Raw genomic sequence first — 20,327 nt, 5'->3', positions numbered from 1 at the left:
ATTTACTATATTATGCATCGATTATTAGAATATTATTAAAATCAAACAACAGGAAAGTAATTTGATGCTGCAATTTTAAGTAACAGGTCCTTTAGAGTTAGTTTCTAGCAAAGATGTGAAATTTGGCTTGAACTGAAAGTAGTGGATAATTAGTCCTAACTGCATTTGTACTCGTGGCCTGATTATACTGCCTAAGCAGTCTTTTCTTCAGTAAATTGGCCAATTGCTTTTGGTGGAACATTTGGATAGGGGAATTTGTTATATGGAAGCACTTCCAAGGAATAGGATACATAGAAGATTAATTTAATTAGCCAATTGTTGAATACAATCATATTTTTGGTCAAACTCTTTTATTACCTCCATCATAATTCATGATTATTTAGAACTTCTCTCTTTAAAAGCAAACTACTGTTTTGATTACAAACATTAAAATCAAGTTTTCCTTTCAAGTAACTTAACTTTTAATAAAACTCTGCATTTACTATTTTCTGGTCAAGAATACAATTTCCAATCCTGGTTATTCATGGATTCGAGTTAATTCTTAAATAATTATAATAATAAACTTGTACAATGCATGGCTTTCTAATTCATGGAATGTAATATCTCGTATACTACATTGCAAGTATAAGATAAACAGATTCCCTATTTGAAAGCTGCATACCTGCAATTGCAGTTATTCCCTTCAATAAATAAGTCGCCATAATCAGGGGAAATCCTGGGGTATTGTTGAAACTTCTTCAACCCCTCAAAGTTTGGACTTTGGGTGGAGTTGCATTTACAGTCTTTGTTCATTAAGACTAAAGCTGTATTGATTTTTATAGTTGACAGGTACCTTGGGCAGATGTTTAATAATTATATAGAAAGATGTGGAGTGAGAGGAAAGTTATTCATTTAATATTGGCTCTACATTTCAGATATCACACTGCAACAATTAATGCCAGGGAAATTATTTTCTGACAGTACTAACCATATTTTCAAAATTGGCTGCAAATTGAAGTAGTGAGAAAAAATAGGCATACCATGTATTTATACCCAATGGACCTGGCATTGCTGTGTTGCCCAATTCAATGTCAGTTTAAAATTTCTTTTCATTTTCACATGAGTGTTTGGATGGTAATATAATGTTCATTACTTGTGTTTTACTTGCCAAATTCTACCATATGAAATTTTGAAAGTTTTAGATTACATTGAAGACTTGTGTTCAGAGGAATGAAAATATACTTGGTAGTTGTAAGAATCGAGCTGCATATCATAGGTAGATAAGACTTTGGGCTAACATAGTTTTTCGGGACATGTTACCGTTTGTCACCTGTGAGGTTTATTTATTTAATGGTAATAACCGTTTTACACAAAAAAGGGAAAAAAACATGTATTGGTTCCACAATTATAAAAAGCATTTACAAACGGGTATAAATTACATAAAGTTGCATACTCATTACTGAGTATTTAAATATTGCATAAAATTAAAGAAGAAATTTGATTTGCAAAACATGAAAGACATTTACAGATGGTATGTGAGCAATGATGAGAAATAATACCATTAAGTACATGTCTCTTGACCACTACTTTACTAATGATAGAAGTATAATCAATCATCAGTTAAAATATCTGTTTAATTCAAAAAGTAAGTGAATATCCAATATATTCACCAACAGATTAATTTTATCAGCCCATTTTTCACCAGCAGATGAATTTTACTGTCAAAGGAGGATTCCAAGGAAACTGCCAAATACATTATCTAAGTGGATAGTTGTATAGTTCATTGAAATGCTAAAACAAAGATTCAATTTCCACCTAAACCATTAATATTGAATTGCCATTAAATTATCATCTTGTCAATTTAAGATGATACAATTACTCCTACATATTATCCATTTGATAGGGTAGATACATTGCTGTTCATAAAACTGCTCAAAAAGTTATTTTCTTTGGCCTCCATTCATTTCATTACCTCACTTAACTCACATTCCCCCCTCTACTCTACAAAATCCCAAAACCAATCGAAGTGTTCCACATCCTCTTTTATAGCCTTCTTTGTATTTATCTCTCTCTCCTTCGATACTATGTCTTGCACTTTCCTCAGTTGTTTTCCCTTCAATAAATATTACCTTCCATTAATCTTCACTCTTGCATCTCAAAAATCTCCCATTTATGCGTTTCCACTCATCTTTAAAGCAGAGTTTTTATGTTTTACAAAACTATGCTCCCCAAGCAACATATGCTTCATTAAGGTTTTCTCTAATTTTCTCCTACTTACTAGAAGGGAAATCAATTCCCTCAACTTTATAACAGCTTCTTTATAGAATTCTTCTTAGAATCTCTTACACTGTGACCATTTTCATCCAAAATGCCTTCTAGATTAGATAAGCAAACTGCTCTAGTTTATGCCTTTCCTTTTTTAAGTATAACTGAGCCTTCCTATTTCTCAATAACCTCAAAACCTTTGTTTTCTTTGCATTTATTTCCATGGCATATGTATTGCACTGATTTTCTGGCATGCTCAGTAATGATTTTTACCCTTTGGATGAATAACTAACTAAAGCTGGATCATGCCAAAATCCAAGTGATTTTATAAAATTTCCCACTTGCCTTCATTCATATCTCCAGTTTTTACAGGTGATAATGAACACTATCCCTCTCACCCCATCATGAGGGGATTACCATCACCCCTCTTCCTAACACTATCCATCCACCACACACACCTGAGCAGCCAGGGATATACATATAGGGATTGCAGATAAGTTGCCTCTATTTCCATCTTTCTCTTATATTTTATAATGTATCAATTAATTTACCCACTTTACTCTGCTGAAGACCTCCACAAAATTCAGAAAGCAAACATATGTATATGTCCTGCCTGTATTTTATATTTCTTTCCTTCAGTAACTCATAACTGCTATAGCATCATGTCTTCCTCTCCCCTTTTTGAACTCAACCTGATAATCTCCTGAGTAATTATGTGCTCTCTTCTCTGTCCTTATGATGATGAGCTCAAGTACTACCTTTGCGGCTCGCAAAATCAAATGTATTGTCTTAGTGTCCTCACTTAAAGCTGCTTTTCTATCATTTGGGATGCAAACTTATTATGATTTATCAGTCTTCTTGACACATTTCTGCCTCAAAATTGCTAGGAATAAACCCATTACCTTGGGTGAGTTTATAATTTAAAATATTCAGTGGAAACTTAAGATATATGGTGTTTCTATGTTAAATTTTGGCAAATGTAGTCTGTTAGGTTTACATTGGACAAACATTGATGAACTTCACTGCAAGGGTCAACGAATATAAAAGTAGGTGTAGTGGATAGTCATTTTTACTTTACCAAAATTAGATAAAATTTTACTGCAATGTAGGTCAAATTGAAAAATTAACATACGTAGGATAAAAATTAGTTTTCTAAAATAACTTTTCAAATTTTGAAGCAATCTTTTTCAATAGTAATTTTTTAAAGACATGACATGGTTTAAATTTCTACCAGTGACTTCAATGTTTTATATTCATTCTCGCACCTTCTCTTACCCCCTTGCCACACAATATAACTCTGTATAATCTGGAAGCATTCTTTACACCAAATCTCCATGTTATTCCTTAATTTGCACCCTTTTCCAAATCCTTCTTCCTTCATTATCGTCATCCAGCTGCTATCATCTTAATGAGCACACATCTACAGGTTACAGTTGTAGTTTCACCTTCAAAGTGACAGTCTGACCTTGAAATAGATTGGGACCAATGGAAGTGAAGTGCTGAATACACAGTATTCCATAATTTGCCTAATGGTATTAATTACATCTCATTTTTAAATTTTTGTAATCAGCTCTCCAAGTCATGTGTGAGGCATAATATCTAAAATACTTCCTTTTTTAACTTCATATTCACCTCTTCACTCTTTCAAATAACCAAGAATGAACAGTGGAGAATAAATGAAAGACTATTAGAATCCTGGTCTTTGATTTTATTGTTATAAGCTTCACTTGCACAGGGATGCCAAAGGTATGCAATGATGTTGGCTATGAAAAATATAATGCTTACTGTAAACTATATTTTACCAGTGAATCAATCATGCTAGTAATGAATGCATGGAGGAATGTATACTTTTACATTTGAATGCAAGCAAGATGTGATTTAACTCTTGTAATGCCAGAAATAATCACTGTAAAACTTCACATCATGCATGTATTACTGAGTAATGCCCTAAACCACCACGATTTGGCATACCCTTGCTTGCGTACTGCTATTTATATCTGCCAACAAGGACTTGTATCTCAAAAATTATTTTCGTTCTTTATCAGAATAAAAAGTTATTATTGATTCATTTTTATATGCTGCATTATTTCATTCATTTTTTGTTCATTATAAGGCTACTTTTTTCAGGTGCATATTTATTATGATGAAGAAAACAGTAGAGTACAATGGTCAAGTGCCTTTTAATATATCTATCATATCATTAATATATATCAATATTAAATTCTGTCTCAAATATCATAAATGAAGCTGGAATTAAGTAGGCACAGAATTTTACCTTCAAGAATTTCTGGGGCATTTTGGCTGACTCTGAATCATTTGGTGACAATTATTGAAAACAATAATTCAGTACAGATAGACTGTTTTTTGAGAAAAAAGAATCTGATTGGGTCATGAATGGAAGAAAAAAACAATTGTTTCTTCAGCAAAACTTTGAATAAGTATATGATAAAAAATAATGAAAAGAAAAATGTACATTAATTTTTTCAAATGTTTTTACTTGAGTAGTGTATCCCACATGAGAAATGGATTATTTTAATGTTTTGACAATGATAGATAGCCATCACAATATGTTCCCAAAATGAGAGAAAAATGCCTTCATTGGATAATTTGATCAAAATTCAACTTAATGATAAACATAACAAATATCTGCATGCATACATTATCCCAAGGAACAAAGTATAATAATAATAATACTTTATTCATTTTGAAAAATGGTACAACCATATTAAATGTCATCAATATAAATATTTTTTAACATTTAAACATAAGTTCTTAAATGCGATGAAGATTATCACAAAAGAATTCATCCAATGAGTAAAGTGGGTGAGCAAGTAACCAGGTATATACTCTATTCTTGAAACTCTGGATACCGTCAGATTTCAAGTGAGTTGGCAGATAGTTATACAGTCATATGTTCATATTATGAAATGAGTTGTAAGTTGACGATAATCTACAATAAGTAGTATTTAGATTTGATTTACCTCTTGTGGAGTAGTTATGGATATTAGATCTTAATTGGTAAGTTTCTTTATTGACTTTCACATGAATAAGAGCATTAAAAATATATAAACTAAATACAGTCATGATTCGGTACCTAATAAAAAAAGGTTTGCAGGAATCATGTGGTGGTATATTAGCAAGAGGGCGAATAACTCTCTTTTGTAGCAGCAAAATTTGTTTAACATGTGCAGAATGACCCCATAACTCAACACCATAATTTAAATGACATTGAAAGAAGGCATGGTAAAGTGTTAAACGATACTCATTGGAAATGAGAAAGTTGAGCTTTCTTAAAATATAAACAGCCATACTCAGTTTATTACAGATCTGACTGATGTGAGTCTCCCAGTTAAGTTTTGTATCAATATAAATTCCAAATATTTCAACAGTTTCAGCATGAATTATTTTTTGTTTAAGGCTGCACACGATATGCTGAGTTTTGTTAGTATTTAAATGTAAATGATTAACATCAAACCATTCCTTAGCCTGTCTTTGCGTAGCGCTAGATCGTACCTTTGCATCTTCTAGATGTTGACATTTTTGCACACAAGTAGGGTCATCAGCATATAAAACAGATGTAGGTTTTATATAACAGGGCAAATCATTAATCATGACGATGAAAAGTATTGGGCCAAGCACAGAGCCCTGTGGTACACCACATTTTACTTTAAGAGCTGTAGATTGACAGCCATCAAGTTCAACCAATTGGTGGCGATCATCCAAATATGACTTCATTAGTTTCAGTGCAATTCCCTTAATACCATAATATTCTAGATTTGTTATTAATATTGAATGATTAACACAGTCAAAAGCCTTACTAAGATTACATAGTGTTACAGAGACTGACTCCTTCTCTTCAAATGCATTAATGATATAATTAACTATGAAAATTTTGAAGTCTTCTACAGTTACTTCATACATTATCCAAACCTTGCTTTTCCTTACGAGCCAGTGAAAATCAGGAGTGGTAACATGAAAAGTTGGCTCACGCCCGAAATCCGCATTATGTCACAAAAATTGAAAAGAATGTACTTACATAGAGAATCTTCCTGTGACAGTAAAACATATCAACACCACTCCCAGCAAAAAAGAGAGTACAGGTATCTAATAAAACATGCAAAAAAAGAGTATAATGATCAGCGGATTACGAATGCCTCCAATTTCTCAAAAATAGCATGGGACATCATAAAAAGCAACAGCAACCTAAATTCCATAACATTGCCTCTCCAGGTAAATGATAACTTTGGCAACATAATCTCTGAACCAGGTAAAATATCCAATGCTTTTAACAAAGCTTTTCTGTCTCTGCCAAATTCCCCTCATCCTGTGTCTCTTGGGCCCATGCCATCCAATAGAGTAACTTATGCATGAATGTACCTTAAACCCTGCAATGAGAGTGAATTACGCCTTTATCTTGATAAGATAGGGAAAAAGAAATCTGCTGACATTGATGGAGTGTCTTGCAAGTTATTAAAAGACTGTGGTGACCTTATTCCAGCACCGCTACTAATGCTGGTAAACCAGTCCTTAGCTGAGGGCATCTATCCAACTACCCTTAAAATGGCTAAGGTCTTACCTGTCTACAAGAACAAGGGGGACCGAAATGATTTGAATAATTACAGACCCATTTCTATAATTTCACAATTTGGTAAAATCCTAGAGTGTGTTTTTTGTAAAAGATTGTTAGAATTTCTTGAAAATCAAAATGTGCTATCTGAAAACCAGTTTGGATTCCAAAAGGGGAAGTCAACATATCTTGCTCTTTTCAAAGCGGTAAATTTTATAATTCAAGAAATTGATTGTAAATGTAAGGTCCTGGGCATTTTCTATGACTTGAGCAAAGCATTTGATGCTGTTGATCATCGTAAGCTGATCTCAAAATGTGAGCTATTGGGCATTAGGGGTGTGGCATTAAGCTGGTTGAAGTCCTATCTTGCTAATCGGCACCAAAGGGTGGCCTACAAAAGTGATGGGAATATTTAACTCTCCAATCCCTTGGAAATCAACAGAGGGGTTCCCCAGGGGTCAGTGCTTGGCCCAGTATTGCTTTTGATCTTAATTAATGTTCTTAATGGGCAGCTGCAGATCAATGGTACAAAAAAATGTGTTATGTATGCTGATGATGTGAGTGTAATGACATCCAGTAAAAATTTATGTGAACTGGCTGTGGCTGGTGACCTACTGATGAAATGTATGTCTACATGGTGCGAAGGAAACAGGTTGCTCCTTAATGTTGAAAAAACTCAAGCAATGGTCTTCTCGTCTTCACATAGCATAATTGACACTAACTCTTTAACAACATATGGTAGTAACTTAAACACAGTAACCTAATTAAAAAATTAATTAAATTAAAAAATTAATTCTACTTACTATCTATATTAAAACACTCTGTAAGCCAAAATGTACTGATGACATTATATTATGGATTATTCAACTCAAGAATTTCATATGGAATTGTACTGTGGGGACTACTCTCTCACCTTCTCAGTATCCTGAAGTTACAGAAAAAGATGGTGAGAGTTATGTGCAATGAAAAATATTATGCTCACTGTCAACCTCTTTTTAAAAGGTTAAAATTGTTAACTGTTCCTTGTGTATATATTTATCAATGTGTGACACTTGTTAAATTGCATAGCGCTGACTTTGAAACTAATAACAGCATCCACTTATATAATACGAGACAAAACTACAACCTAAATGTGAGGTCAACTAATTTAACCTTGGCTACAAATGGCCCCAAGTCTATGAGTATAAAACTATATAATTATCTACCTGAATGTATAAAAAGAGAAGGACGTGTACCTGTGTTTAAGAAAATGGTTCGAGAATTGCTCATTGAAAAGTGTTATTATAGTGTCAAAGAATACCTGAGGCCTAATTTATAAATTAGTAGCATTTTCTAATTTTGTAATATTTCTTATTTTTGTAATAATTTCTATTTTTGTAAATCTTGTACTTGACAAATCCTATGCACTTGCCAGTATTATTACTATGCACTGTGTCTCTTGGACGAATAAATATTATTATTATTATTATTATTATTATTATGGACTCTACTGCCAAAATTGTTGATTTCCCAGATCGAAAGCCATACTGTTACTTGGAAAAGAGATTATTCGACTCAAAAAAATTACATATTTGATCTTTCATAATAGCTTCAAAATTTTTACCAAAAACTGGGATTATCGAAATGGGGCGATAGTTAGCTAAATCATCTTTATCACCTTTCTTATAGACAGGTACTGTTTTGGAATATTTTAGAGCTGTTGGAAAATCTCTTGTCTCAAAACATAAGTTGACTAACATAGCTAATGGTTCTTTAATGAACACAATAATGTCCTTTATTAGGGAATTAGACAGACCAAAATATCCTTAGTTAGATTTTTTAAATTCTGTAACAGTTAATATAATAGCAAATGGAGTAACAAAATTCTATTTAAAATTTAAATTATTCAGTTGAAGATTTTTCAGCAAACTGCCAATATTGGCAGCATCAACGTATTGAGAGAACAAATTGTTTTCAACAGCTTTTAAGAAAAAATTATTTACAGCATCTGGGGTGAAAGGAAGATTTTCTATTCCATTACCATGACCAACTTCTTCATTGAGTACTCTCCATGCTGCCTTTTGTTTATTTTTTGCATTCTATATAAAATCCTTATAAGCTTTACTTTTTGCACACCTAACTGAATTATTATAATCTCTTTTGTATTTCAAGTAAGCCTCTTATTTAGTGGTTTCATTAACTATAAAGGTATTAACTATTTAACTCTTAATTGGTACTGTTAATAGTCTTCTGGCTTAGGATTTGCTTTTTTGAGCCCTGAGGATAAATATTACAACACCTCTAAGCCCTAGCTAACATAGCACAAAAATCCTTTGGCCTCATACTACATTTCACAATAACTCATTCTTTAGCACTGCATGCTTTCTACATCCCTTAATTTCAACCAAAATACTCATTCATTTCCTCCCTCCACCTCTTTTTTCCAGCATTTCTCGGTTTTTCCAGCATTCTCAACTCACATACTTCAGCACTTCATTTCCCCTCTGTAACTTGGGCATCCACCTCTTGTCCTGCCCTCATGCTACTTCCAATAACCAACCATCTTGCTTCCATTACAAGACCTGTATCAAAATGGTTAGTTTTCCTTTCTGTCCATTTTGGAATTTCCATTCTTCATCACACCTATATCTGAAAGACCTCCAGCTTATCTTCCTGCCTCCACAACTAAGCTCCTGAACCATACAAAATGATGCTCCCTTTCAAAGTTTTCACTTTTCTTCCCTTTAATCATTAATTAAGGTGTCTAGTCTTCAACTCCCACCTCTTCATAAATGCCTCTATGACAAGCATACTGTTCAGTCTGAGCAATGTGCAAATTCCAGATGGCCTATATATCTCTCCAGTCTGCCTATACTTTCTGCAAAATATTCATAGGCATATTATTACTCTTTAGTTCCTTTATACACCAGGGACCTCATTATTGCTATGGTATCACATGTACCAAACTCCTTTATAAATCCTAGCTGATCAGTCCCTTAGTATCAATTGTCTCTCTTCTCCATCATTTGTGGATAATGCTCCATGATACTTTTTTCATGTGTGAAAACGAACTTATAGTCATGTAGCCTACATATATTGCTGCTTTTATCTTTTTGGGATGTTTTCAGTACTGATCAAGCAGAGTCATATGGTCAAATTCCTCTCTCATGAATGCAATGCATAATCTCATAAAAACTCTTCCTTCCCCATTTCTCATAGCTCTTAAGCCCTTCTGTAGGGATGTTACGCATTCCCTAAGCCTCCTTCAATTTCACTTCCTTTAATGCCTTTTCTCTATTTCAGCTAGATATCTATGGTCCTCCCTCCCCGGACTACAACCTTGACGTGTTGGAAGGGCTTGTGCGTTCCGATGACCCCTAGAGCTGTGCTGGCGGGAGCAATATTAATTGCTCCTGGTAGGGTCACTCATGCCATATAGGTCGAAGGTTAGGAGCCAGACGAAAGGTAGGCCACGCGGCGTCTGTTCCTCAGTGAGGTGGCAGCAATGGTGTCTGACCCCAGAGGGGCGGCCAGTAAGTGATGGTGTCACGTTAAAAACACTATTGAGGAAGGCAATAAGAAACCACCTCAATTATCATTTCAAGATTAACATGATGGACTATACAGAGATTTTGAGTCCTGGCAACTACAGGGTTCGGCCCAATCGGCCGTGTGTCGTGACCAGCTGCGGGGGATGCAAGGCTTCTGCGGTCGTCATCCCTCGAAACCCTTGCAAGGGAAAACCAGCAGTAGCAGGACAGAAGACGCAGGAGAAGAAGACCAAATTAGTTAGAATAGGAACGTAGAATGTTAGGACAATGATGTGGACAGGGAAATTGGAGAATGTTAAGCGAGAGATGGGAAGGGGAAAAATAGATATTTTAGGTCTATGCGAGGTGAGATGGAAGGATAGCGGGAATTACTGGAGTGATCAGTATAGAATAATATACAGCGGTGGGGACGAGAGCCAACGAGGGGTTGCAATAGTATTAAATGAAGAGGTAGGAAGGAGCGTAGTCAACATAGAGCAGGTAACGGATAGAATACTACTACTATGGATAAAAGCAGAACCGACGAACTTAGTTATTATTCAGGTATACATGCCGCCGAGCAACCATAAGGAAGAAGAGGTCGATAGGATATACGATCAGTTAGAGGACATAATCTCGTGTGTTCCTGCAGGGAAACATTTGATAGTGATGGGGGATTGGAATGCGACGGTAGGCGAAGGAACAGATGGTGACGAGGTCGGGGACTACGGTTTAAGGTCGAGGAATGACCGCGGGGAGAAAGCAGTTGAGTTCTGCAGGAGACAGGGGTTAGTCATCACCAACACTTGGTTTAGACACCACAAAACACGCAGGTATACATGGAAAATGCCGAGTGACTCAGAAAGGTATCAGCTAGATTAAATCCTGGTTAGACACAGGTTTAGGAACAGTGTGATAAATTCACACAGCTTCCCGGAAGCGGATGCGGACTCAGACCACAATTTAGTTGTTATGAAATGTAGAGTCCATTTCAAAAAGGTAAGGCAGGGGCGGTGAGTTAGAAAATGGAATGTAGAAGCATTAAACGGTTTGAAAAGGAAGGAATACAAACAGGCGGTAGAGGAAATCATGGAGGATGGTAAAGAGCTAAGTACTATCAAAGAAAAATGAGAAAGGATCAAGAGAGGGTTGTTGAAAGCCGCAAAAGACACTATTCGAACCATTAACACTTAAAGGACTAGGAAACCATGGATCACGGATGAGATGGTTACAAAGATGGATGAGCGGCAAAAATGGAAGAATGTAAATACATAGTTAGGCAAAATGAAGTACAAGGAATTAAACAATAAATTGAGTTGGACAACAAATAAAGCAAAGGAAGCATGATGGTAGGCGCAGTGTGAGATGGAAAGTTTGCAGAGGAAGGGTGAAATTGGTGCGCTGTACAGCAAAATGAAATCTTTATCGACAAGGAAGGAAAGGAAGATCTATGCTAACATTTAGAGATAAGGCGGGTAAGGTAATAGTTGACGCAGGAAAGAACCAAGAGAGATGGAAGGAGTATATAGAAGAACTGTATAGTAAAGAACTCAGACCAACAAAGTTAGACATTGAAAAAGAAAATGACGTAGAGGAAGACAGCTTAGGTCCAGGCATACTAGACAATGAGATAGAAAGGGCATTAAGGGAGATGACACTAAATAAGGCCATGGGGGTGGATAACATTCCTGCAGAACTTTTAAAATGTTTAGGAAAATGTGAAAGGAAGAGGCTATATGGGCTGATCTGTAGTATTTATGAGGAAGGAATCGGGCCAGAAGACTTTGTTAGATCAGTTTTAGTTCCTATTCCGAAAAAGGTAAAGGCTACATCATGTGAGGACTACAGGAATATAAGTTTGATATCCCACGCAGCTAAAGTTTTCCTCAGGATCATAAACAAAAGGATAGAGTAGGACAAATGATTACTTAGGGGATGATCAGTTTGGGTTTAGGAAGGGGAGAGGTACACATGATGCTATTGCAGTAATGAGATTATTAATCGAGATGAATATAGAACACAACCAGGAGATATTTTCCTGTTTCGTAGATTTCGGAAAAGCGTTCGACAGAGTGGATTGGGAATAAATAATGAATATATTGCAGAAAATAGGAATAGATTGGAGGGAACGGAGGCTAATCCGCAACCTGTACATGTCTCAGACTGCTCAGGTGCGGGTGGGAAACAGGGAGTCCGGATGGGCAGTGTTAGGAAGAGGTGTAAGGCAGGGTTGCCCTTTATCACTGTTGCTGTTCAACCTGTATGCAGAGGCATGATCAAAGAGGCATGGGAAGAACTGGAGGTAGGAATGAAAGTGGGTGGGGAATTCGTAAAATCAGTTAGGTTTGCTGATGACCAAGCATTAGTTTGTCAGTCAGCCAAGGGGCTGCAAGCATTGCTGAATGAATTGGAAATTCAGTGCGACAGATTTGGGATGAGAATCAATATTAATAAAACAAAGGTTATACAATTTTCTAGAAAGAAAAAGGCTAAGCTAAACATTAGAATAGGAGGACAAAAACTAGAGCAGGTATAGGAAAAGTTTACGTATCTCGGCAGCGTTTTGGACAAACAGGTTCAAAGTAGCAGGGACGTAAGGAGAAGAATTGCGCTAGGCAAAGAGGCTTTTACAAGAAGGAGGGAGTTGATAACAGGGACGTTGAGTAAGTATGTTAAGAAAAGACTCGTAAAAACTTTGATATGGAGCATAGCTATGTACGGTGCAGAAACGTGGTCATTGAAGCAGGAGGATAGACGTAGACTGGAGGCTTTTGAAATGTGGGTGTGGAGAAGAATGGAGAAGGTGAAATGGACAGAGAAGAAAACAATTCAGGAAGTACGTGGTATGGTGGGCGAAGAGAGGGGTTTGTTGAGAGAAATCCTATGGAGGCAGGAAAAGTGGATGAAGGGTGTACTGACCGGCAGTGGGATGTTGAAGACTGTGATTGAGGGGAGAATGTTAGGCAAATGAGGAAAGGGAAGGAACAGGATAGGGATGTGGGTCGGGATGAAGGGAGGAAGAAAGTACTCAGAGATGAAGAGAGATCTGATGTAGAGTGGGATGTTGTGTTTTGCTAGGGGCCACAAATTGTTGGATTAGTAATTTTGTCCATCCAATAACCTACCTTAACCGGTAGATTACCTAATAATAATATATATATGGCCCTAGGCTATCATTTTTGGCATCATATTCCCTGTCAATATTCATAACCAAATGGCCTATTGTCATTATCATGTAAAGCATTTATATATTATTGCCATCTTGTAAGAGCCTCATCTTATTCAATTTATATTTTACCCCTTGCATCTCTAATAGTGTAAACAGAATGCTCTCTCAAAAGTTTCAGCCTCAACTTTGTGGAAGTTCATTTTTATAAATGAAAAAGAAACACTTTTTTCCAATCCACCACCACACAAGGGAGGAGGATGGACAAGAAGGAAGAGTTGGAGATCCGGAGAACAACGAAGAAACGTCCTTTACTCAATGACATTCTGTTTGAGAACTCATCACCTCTCCTGGAAGCCTCCCTAGCAATAACAGAAAAACAGAACTTCTAATCCCTTCCCCCTAACTCCCATTGACTCCTAACCCGTACCTTTATCCCCATTAGCCATTAACTCAAATTATACCGACCAATGAAATTTTCTCCTTTCTTAACCCACCTTCCAATCCCCCCTGCTCACTAACGCTTTTCCTGGTGTTTCCTACCCTCTCCCACATTCCTTCGTACCTGCCCCCGTACTCCCCTCCCCGCCCCCTCTTCCCACAACTCCCCCACCCTTTCCAGAAGAGGGTATATATACAATGATTGTGACTTTAAACTTTGCACCTGAGGATGATGCCGTAGCGTCGAAACTAGTCGTACCTGAAATAAAGTGGTGGATTGGAACAAAGTGTTTCCTTTTCATTTATTAGAATACTCTCTCTTAAATCTATCAATTCCATCAACTTCCTGTATAGTGCACCCATTTTGCTCTATCTGTGCATTCTCCATATTTTTCCACTGCTCTTTTTGCCATTTTTCCTTCGCTGTTTCCTGACTGTTTTGCACCAAAATTCACAGTTTAGCATATGTACTTTTTCTTCCTAATTCCATGTTCATGTTCTTATATTTCCTTCTTTCATTCATCTTCCTAATCATTTCCTTTGTAAGCCATGGTTTTCTAAACCTTTTTCTGTGTTCCTATTATTTCATTTTCCACTTTCTTAATTTCCTGTTTGAGATACTTCTATCTTTCTTATACTCTTTATCCTTTAACTCAGAATCTTATCAGCTGCCTTCTGGCACTCCAGCCTTTTTACCCCAGCTAAGTCTGCATTGCATTTTCTTATACTCCTTCCCTTTCTCATTCTCCAAATTTCAACATAACACTTCAAGTATGCTAACTTGTGATCTGAATCCAAAGATGCTCCCAGGAAACTGTGAGTAGATCACGGTTTAAACTAAATATTAGCTATGATTAAACTTTTGCTCTGGTTCAATAATATAGTTTGATGGATTTAGGAGCTGAAATGCATATTCTGATAGTTAAGAATGAGTAAATGCACAACACCATTTGTGTTCATCATTAACTTCACATCATGTCTAGTACAGTTAATTTGATAAAACTAAATCCAGCTTGACATGAGAAAGCACTTGATTCAATTTTCTAGTCATTAGGAGACAAATATCTTTCTAGATGATTCTAATTGCTGAAGTCTTGAGAGCTTAAATGCCAAAATGTTTCTTTATGCAAGCATTTAGAGTATGAAACGGAAAGACACAATACTCTGCATGTTGCTCCTAGGAGCAAATTAGTCCCTGATCAGTTGAATTAACTCAAGTGTGAGCCACTCCAAATGAATAGGTACTGTTGGCAAAAGAGATCATAAGAGAAGAAAGGAGAGCTTGGTTCAATGTGCTGCTTCATGGCATGGACTAGCATGGGATTTTATGAATGTGATGTCACAAAAGGGTACCTAAAACTTAACTAAATGAATCTTGACATTTTCCATCTTGTAGCAAATACATTTGGCATTGAAGATTTCATGTTGGCACACAGCCAACAGTATTGTGACAAAAAGCTAAAACATTTTATTCCCAATGTTTGGAAAAAATTTGATGCTTTAAAATGCTGTCTTTGATATACTTGCATCATTCCACTCACAAGTGTCTAGTATGTACCATGACTGTCATCGATGTTAATAATGTAAAGAGTTACTCTAAGGATCGCCTAAAGCATTAAATTTAAAAGGACTGCTCTCAAGAGCGCCCAGCGGGACTGCCTATTAGGGAGTCAGGTGCAATATGGCATTTTACCCTGGAGAGTTTACCCTACTGTGAGGGGAAGTGGAGCTTTGAAATGACCAATAAAAGCATAGCAATATTAATAATAATAATAATAATAATAATAATAATAATAATAATAATAATAATAATAATAATAATAATAATAATAATAATAATAATAATAATAATAATAATAATAATAATAATAATAATAATAATAATAATAATAATAATAATAATAATAATAATAATAATAATAATAATAATAATAATAATAATAATAATAATAATAATAATAATAATAATAATAATAATAATAATAATAATAATAATAATAATAATAATAATAATAATAATTTTTATTTGTCCAGAGACCATCATACAAAAAAATTGTACACATAGTATAGGACACATCAATATATACAATAATACACAATGTAAATACATATGCCTATTCTAAGTTTCATGTTCCATGAAATTCCTAATAGAATAGAACAAATTCCTTTGAAGAAAAGCTCTCAATTTTCTTTTAAATAGACAAATGTTTGTGCTGGATTTCAGGTCCTCGTTTAGCTTATTAAACATAAGGAGACCCATAGATTTAGGGCCTAGTGCGGTGGTTCTAGTTCTTACGTAAGTTCGGTGCAGATCATTTTTAGACCTGGTCCCATAGTGGTGAATACCACAATTTGTGTCATACATTGAAAGGTTTACAAAGGTGTACACCAGTAATACATAGATATAAATACATGGCAAAGGTAGAATGTTCAATTTATGGAATAATGGACGACAAGGAGCATTATGCTCTGCTTTGACAATTAGCCGTACGGCTCGCTTTTGAATTTTAAATATTTTGTCTGCAAGCGGAGAAGAACCCCAGAAAAGGATACTATATACTATACTGGAGTAGATATTTGCATAATATATTGACATGAGGACATCCATTGTTACGGTAAACCTGATGTTTCTAATAAGGAAGCAAATGGTATTCAGTTTTTTGCCCAGGTGACATATATGCTCCCACCAGGACAACCGCCCGTCTAGAACTATTCCTAGGAATTTTGCATGGGGCGCTTGGGGGATTAGTTTTCCACTTGATTCAATTGCAAAAGTGGCCATGTTTTTGTTTTTATTAGCAAAGAAAAGTAGTTGGGACTTTTCCACATTTAAATTCAGCTGATTCCTGCTACACCATGAGTTCAGATGTTGAACGGTTTGTTTAGCATTGTTTGTTAAACTTTGGACTGTAGAGGCAGTGAGTATGATACTGGTATCGTCTGCAAATAGGAGTGGATCATCCCTTTCGTTGGTTCTTATATTCTCAGGTAAGTCATTAATGTAGAGGAGAAACAGGATAGGACCCAGAACTGAACCCTGTGGGACACCTTGGCATACAACTTTACCAGGAGAGATGAATTTTTTTCCATCATTGAGCAAAACCACGTGCTGCTGACGGCCCTGAAGATATGAGACTAACCAGTCATGTGCATTGCCCCTAATGCCATATTTATGCATTTTTTGCAATAGTAAATTGTGATTTACTGAGCCAAATGCATCAGAAAAATCAAAGAACATTCCTACAGATTCTAACTTGCAATCAAGAGTTGATAATGAATATTAATAATGAATGTTGCTGCACTACACTTGGGTACATTCATCTGCATTACTACTAAAGGGGGCCTAATTTTCCAGGGAGGCAGAGCAGTTCAGCTGTAGTCTGCAAGTTTTACTTGATTTTTGAGCCATGGCCTGACTAAATCAATGCATTGGAAATGGGAGAAACAAGAAGCAATTAAGGAAATGAGTTCCAGCTGGGTTCATTGAATGTCCCCACTACTAATATGTCTTGAGTAATTGAAAAAGGAAGAGGCTACCTCAACTAATTGTGACAGGTTACCATTGGATGGAGTACTTACACATTCTGCTTGTTGCTCACTCTTCTTCATTCACCTGCAATATAAACTGGGTCCTACACGTAAATATGTGAAATGAACTTCAGACAATAGATGGACAAATGTGCTGCATACATTCTTGGTGCTGCCCCTTTCGCACCTTCTTAACATCTTTGTTGATGTGACGGGAGTTTGGATTCCACTTATGCTAAGAGATGAGTAGTGTAGCTGTATATCAATTCAAAACCCATTAATATAACAGCATAGAGAATGAATTAACTACTCACTGCTTTGTCTCTAATGGCCTGTAAATTATATGCCATCAAATTTCATGTTTATTGTGAAAGCCAAAATAGGAAACCTTTCAAAATAAGACAAAATCCTAACCAATAATTTTATTTGGTTCAATTAGTAATTCACAGAATCATAATGGGTAACATAAAACACCTTCAGCCTCAATAATGCACAGTAGGGATAGTAGGTCACGTGGAGGGCTTGCCTATCTGTATCCCAAAATGACCAAACTCAATGCATGGCAGAGAAAAATGGCTGGAAAAAAATGCATAATGAGAAAATGCAATTCATATTTTTAAGATGGCACCAGAAATCTTTAGAAGAAAATCTATACTCTACAGTTCGCTGCAGCTTGGAATTAAGAGTCTAATGTTCTTTGATAGTTAAATGCTATTTATGATTGTCTCTAACATAAACTAAATTTTCCAAAGAAACTGCGGGAGATGCCGCAACAGTAACTTTTAACGGAGTCATCCGCTAATGTGCATTTCAATGCAACAATTTCAGAGTGTAAAAATCATTCGCCTTGACTGGGATTCGAACCCAGATCCCTCAATATCCGGTCGAGTGCTTTAGCCACTTAAGCTATCGAGGCGTCCTCTTAAACTCTGAAATTTTGGGGCTTTTAAAGGAACAAGATGTTGTGACGAAATACCATACATACAATGTCACATGCATTCGTAGTCGTGCGCGAGGCGCCACAGTCCACGAGGTTAAAGCCAACTTTAAACACTTATGGTGTTTTCACTTTGACAAATTCCAAAGAAACTGCGGGAGATGCCGCAACAGTAACTAAACTAAAACTAAACTAAAACGCAACAGTAAACTAAATTTAAAATCTATGAGCTACTCTCTCACCCTGAAGCAATCATCAATGGGATGATGGCATGAAAACTAAAGGTGTAAATATATAATATTTGCAAACATACCTTTTTAAGGAAACTCTTAATAAACAAACAGTTTAAGCTTATCAGGAAAACTGTTTGCAGCAAAATCTATCAGATAAATTAAAATGTTGCCAAAAAGTGAGATTCAGCAGGGTGGGGCTGTAAATGAAGAGAGAAGTGGTGTGTTGATGTGTTTGGAAATGAATATGGGATTGGATGGCTGGAGACCATGAGATCGACTGTTGCAGGGAGAACATTTGATTGTGGCAGTTTCCAGGGAAATTTTCTCCCTTAGAGCTTTCATGTTCTGAGTAAGGGGTGGAGGTTAAGGAGACATAAATCTTGGGCATGCCATGGCTATTCAAAGATATCTACCACCCTAAAGTTAATGTCGAAAGTCTGCCATGCATGTAGGGTTAGACTTGGAAGGTATCCATTTTTATGAAGGTATCCATTTCTTTCCCTGAATAATATGAATTCTCTTTAATTCTTCACAATCTCATTTCCCTCTCTTATTTTTATTCCCCTTGTGCAGTACACGGTACCTTGCAAACCACTGCTAGAGTGTGTGGCAGGGTATGATTACACAACAGACTACTTTTGGCACACAATATTTTTCTTCACTAGTGCTAATATCTTAGGTCATTGAAAAAGGAAGAGGCTACCTCAATTCATTGTTAAAGGTTACCAGTAGATGTAGTACTTAAACATTTTGCTTGTTATTCAATCTTCTTAGTGAGCAGTCGGACAACATTATTCTGATCACTTATGGTTCATGAGTAAAATGGCATCTTAAATCTATCTGCTCTACACTTAACCTCACTAATAGATATGATCTCTAATACCAGAGTACAAGGGGGCTAATAATACATTTTCAACACCATCGCTGAAGAGACATCCTCCCAATGTATGTAAGAAATTTGATATTTAATTTAATCTTTGCTCCGTGAAAGAACCCCAGCCTAGCTCCTCTAATATTTTGGCTATGCTACTAAGTTTATCATAGCAACGTTTTACATATCTAGCTCCTCTATGCTGCTCGCGATCTGATTCGGCAATCAATCCAACTTTATGAGTATCCCATATACTAGCAGCATATTCTAAATGAGGCCTAACTAGTGAATGATAACATTGCTAATTAACCTTTTCATCTAATTTCCCCAGTACTCTTCTAATAAATCCTAATTTTATGTTAGCTTGTCCACATAATCCCCATATATTTTTCACCCAGAAGAGGTCATGAGTGAGGGTGTTGCCTAAGTATTTAGTCAAGTCTACACTTTCCATTTGCATGTTCCTGATGAAGTAGGCGTTCGTGAGGGAATTGCTCTTTTTCCAAAACTTCATCACTACACCCTTTTTTAAGTTTATCATAATTAATTATCCTGATCCCTTATCCTTTGTGGAAAAAAGACGTTTTAAATCTAACTTTTTGCACTTGATCTCTCTAATTTCATTCACATGATCTCTCCTATCGTGAAGCAGGTACATGCCGCCTTTGTTGGTGAAGGGACAGGGGTGCACAGATGAACAGGGTTCATCTGGTGCTTCATAGCGACTGATCGACCTTTCCCAGCTCTCTAACAATTTTGTACGCCACAAGCGCCCCTCGGTTAATTGTGTTCATGGTATTTTGGGTTTGGGAGAAAATAATGTTTCAGTGG

Source organism: Hetaerina americana, unplaced genomic scaffold (genome assembly GCF_022747635.1).
Source record: "Hetaerina americana unplaced genomic scaffold, ioHetAmer1.1.p SCAF_148, whole genome shotgun sequence".
NCBI classification, from domain to species: Eukaryota; Metazoa; Arthropoda; class Insecta; order Odonata; family Calopterygidae; genus Hetaerina; species Hetaerina americana.
This window is presented reverse-complemented; position numbering follows the sequence as displayed.